Source organism: Chlorocebus sabaeus, chromosome 10 (assembly GCF_047675955.1).
Source record: "Chlorocebus sabaeus isolate Y175 chromosome 10, mChlSab1.0.hap1, whole genome shotgun sequence".
Lineage (NCBI taxonomy): Eukaryota > Metazoa > Chordata > Mammalia > Primates > Cercopithecidae > Chlorocebus > Chlorocebus sabaeus.
Window position 1 is genome coordinate 57,428,971 of NC_132913.1, and position 4,252 is coordinate 57,433,222.

The 4,252-nt window shown below is 45.0% G+C and overlaps 1 non-coding gene across 1 annotated transcript; it reads right to left on the reverse strand.

Moving 5' to 3' along the window:
• Positions 1-975: 975 nt before the first annotated feature.
• On the reverse strand, positions 976-1,081 carry LOC119625463 (U6 spliceosomal RNA). The gene has a single exon (XR_005241658.2). It is a non-coding gene; the product is annotated as a U6 spliceosomal RNA (small nuclear RNA).
• Positions 1,082-4,252: the final 3,171 nt, after the last annotated feature.

Here is a 4,252-nt window from a genome sequence, read left to right on the forward strand (position 1 = left end):
CTAAATGCCATAGATCCACATACCCAACAAACAGCCATATGGAAGGGTGTGCGAGATCATCTCTCCTGCATGGACCCCCATTCCTGGGGGCCACTCCTTCACTGGAAAAGAATGTTGCTAATTATACTCATGTTTGCTTATGTTATTCACTAATTCTAGGATGCAAAGCTGGAATATGACCAATGACCGCCACGCCTGACGAACCTGTTGCTGTGCAAATCTGTACTCTTCAATCAACAAAACCTGATGCAAAAAAAAAAAAAAAAACAGAAAAAGAGGAGATGTAGGAGATCGGTTAGGGTGGTGGGAAAAATTGTAGAAAGACTCAAACCTTCTTGGAAGGCCAGGAGGTTTTACAAAAGCTTTGGAAAAGGATTTGGCTGAAGGCAGCCAGATTCTCTAATCCAGTGCCTGAAAGCTTAGGTTAGATAACAAGGGGATGTAAAGAAACGGATCTAGATAAGTTAGCTTACTCAGGCCTCGTAACTTGGCCTTTAGTCATCTGCGCACAGGACTGCTCTCTCTGGGTGGGGAGGTTGGGGGGTGGTGGCCCCAGGTGTGTTGACTCAGGCCTTTCTCACTGAATCTGTACTGAATAAATGCCTGCAGCACCAGCGGGTCAGGGCCACAGCTGCTGACTCTACAGCACCCTCCTCAGAGTCTATAAACAGCCCGGTCTCCTAGCCTGCTCTTTCACTGGATACCTCTGTCTGAGTGCATTCTTTCATCCATTGCTCAGCCAGGGTCTGCAGGTCAGATCTGGCACTTGGCAAAGCACTTTATCTAGTCTATCACTATATGTCACTTTTATTAATTAACTTATCAATGTCCTTTATGGCATTTCCCCATCTCCAGTATAGGATTCAGTCTAGGGTGAGGTATGGCATTTTGTTGTCATTTCTCCTTAGCCTCCTTTGATCTGGCTTTCACGATGTTGATTCCCCCATCTGACCCCCTCCACCATCACCCACCACCAATACCCTTTTTTGTCCTTCACAAATTTGTGTCATTTTTGTGCAGGGCAATACTAATCTTCTCTCTGTTATTTCAATTTTCACATATATTCTGTCAAAGCAAGCACCACGCACCATTTTTGTTTGAATAGCATGCTCCTGGTTGTGTGTTTGTCTCATGTTTCCTCATGGTCGGATTGAGGTTATGTAATTTCAACCTGAATACTGTCCTATCCAGGGTGTCACATCAAGAGCCACACAATGTCATCTGTACTGCAGAAATGAGGTTAATTTTGATCACCTGGTCAAAAAGTATTGCACGGTTTCTCCCTGGTCTCATACCATTTTGGTTTTTTTTTCTCCCTCACAACGAATAAGAAACTAATAATATGTGGGGATCACTTTAAGATTATGCAGATACCCTAACCGTGACGATTGTGAGCATACCTTTCCCATGCCAAGCACCGTGCATTCCAGATGTGGCCTCTTGCTATCCTAGGAGGGCTCCTTCACTTCTCACGACCACAAACCCATCTTCTCTTGACTTGAAGCCCTCTCTTAGACGCACTGTATCAGGAGCAGGATCCGATCTGAGGTTGCCAATGCTGTGATTAGGAAGCTGCAGATGGAACTGGAGCAGAGAAAAAGAGAAAAGAAGACATGTTACTGAGGGGGTCCCATCAGGAGGAGGAAACAGTCTTCCAAGTCCTGACTCAGCTGCGGGAAAGGGAGAAAGACTCGCAGGGCTGGGAGGTTGGGGACTTAGAGTCACTGAGTCATACTAGTGAGGCTTGGTCTGGTTCTGTGAAACTGAGCCCCTGGCTTCCCGCACTCTGTGGGGCCAGCAGCCTGGGCACTTTTCTCTGCAGGGTTGCCAGTGGGCAGTGGCAACCCGGAATATCTGAGGAATGATACTCTTTAGAGCAAAGCTAGCAACTGCAGAGGCTTTTAAAAAGACCAAAAAATCCAACAGCCTCATGACAAAGAAAAACAGGCCCCAACTTTAATTGCTTCAGAGCCCCAGAAGAGCCATTGGAACTGCTGTCCAGACCCCAAACTGTGCACAGCCATTCCAGGACAAAGCAGATGCCAAGGGGCCTGACAGAACTGAGCTGTGCTGGAAGCACACAACCATGCAACCATTCACTGAGAAATTCTAGCCAGGACCCAGGCAGCCAGGTTTTCATCCAGCTCTTCTGCAAAAGATAGCAAAGAATCAAATAAAGGAGTCTTCATTATTAAATTCTATTGTATGAACCCCAAATAGGCTTAAAAGATGTCTCTTTGATGGGCAGATCCCTGAAGAAGAGCTACCAAGGAGCATTATGAGAGGTTTCTGCCAAGTTGGGAAGGTACCCTGGAAGGCAACAATGCAGAGACATTTTCCTGTCCATCTATTCACCCACCCATCCGTCCGTCTGTCCGTCCAGCCATCCATCTATCCGTTCGTTCTTTCATTCATTCAACCAATGAATATTTCTTTAGTAGCTACTATGTGCCTAGAGACCCAGGACACTGAGCTGGAGATGAAGAGGGAAGACAATGCCCCAATAATAAAAGAGAAAATTGTTCTGTCCTCTTGGGTGAATAGGGAAAATCTTTACTTTTCCTGTCATTAAGAAAATGTATAGCCCTTAAGATCTTTGTAAATATGGAATATAGACTCTTCTGAAAGAAAAAAACTTCTCTCTCCTTTCACTCTAGGAAAAGAAAAATAAAGAAACATGAGCTGACATTCATCAGAATCCACTAAAAGGCAGAATTTCACTTTGACATTGAACTTTAGAACCAGGACACAGACCCCAGAGTGATTCAACACTTTTCTATGCTCTCTGTCTTGAGCTTGTAAAAATAGGTCAGGTAAGTGTGAGTTGCCCAGAGGCTGTAAAAGGCTGGAAAGAAGCTCACAGGCCAGCCTCTCTGGGGACAGAGGGTTAGGATGTGAGTGTGCGTTCCAGGACAAGGGCACCTGTCTCCCCAGAGGGCCCCCCACAGCCTGAGGAGGGCCATTCGCCTGAGCAATGTCCCAGTGCAAGGAATGGTGGGGCACCTCTGCAGTCTCACGCCAGGAGACTTTGGGGGAACAGAAGCAGCAAGGCCTTTCCTGAGCCAATGTGCAGACTCCTGGGAACAGTTGAGATTTCTGCTGTATAAGGAATTAAATGGTTGGGATCTCACTCACCCATTGAAAATGCACCCCAGGATGATACTGAAATGTTGGGCTGGGGTTTCTCCTGGTACAGAAAAATCCAGTGACTGGATGGTGTGCTGCAGGGAGAGGCAGCAGAGGAAGAAGCCCTGCCTGGAAGCCATTTCTGCAGGAAGGAAGTGTGGCGTCTAATAGCCCGAGGTCTCCTTGTGGGCAGGGACCCCACTCACAGCCAACTTATGGAACAGAGTTCCCTCGGGGATGGGGAAGACCTCATTCTTTTAGTAATTCTCTGTAAGGAATAAGGAAATTGTGAGGCTGCCTTCTTCTGCCCCTCCCTCCCCCTCCTCCCCTGGCTCTTTTGCCGCCTGCCACAATCATTGGCAAGTCTTTCCCTGAGATATTTCACGAGTTGCCAATCCAAGTGACTGCTTCCATTTCTAACCCAGCTGCCACCCATGACGTTTTAGAGCGAGTAAAGCACACCTGAAGCCTAGTCCCCTTGTGAGGTTCCTACCGCCCACCAGTGTAGGGCATGGCCAAGAATGACAAAACAAGCCAGTAAATCACCAAAGAGGCCAAAATCGATGTCACAAAATGTTTCACTTGTTTTATTTATTTATAACCAACCTATTTTCAGAAAAAGCCTCAGAGTAACTTTAATTTATTCACATGTAAAATCTCCATTTGGAATCCATTTGCACTAACTTTACATATAATTCTAATAAGTTTTCTAAGCTCTTAAATATAAAAAGCAGCCAATAATTAAATGTAGGAGAAGCTACTACAGACAGAAAAACTGATAACAGCAGGAAATGACAAGTTCCAACAAGATGGGAGACAGAAAAACTACTGTAATAGTCTCCAGAGCCCAAAACCAACTGCCTGGGCACATTTAGTGTGGGGTTAAATAACCCTTAGACTCTTACACCTAATCTAGACTGAGTCACTTACTGATATTTTCATTGATGACCCCGAGTCTTTAAGAGGAGATAAAATTATATTCACTTTAAGGAAGTTGAAATGTATTTGTTTAGAAAGATTTTTGTCTCAAATCACTAAAACTTTTAAGTTTTGTGTATACATGATAGAATTTTCAAGTATTTGGAGATTTAGTCATCTAGAATGACTCACAGCAGAAGGTTCAGAT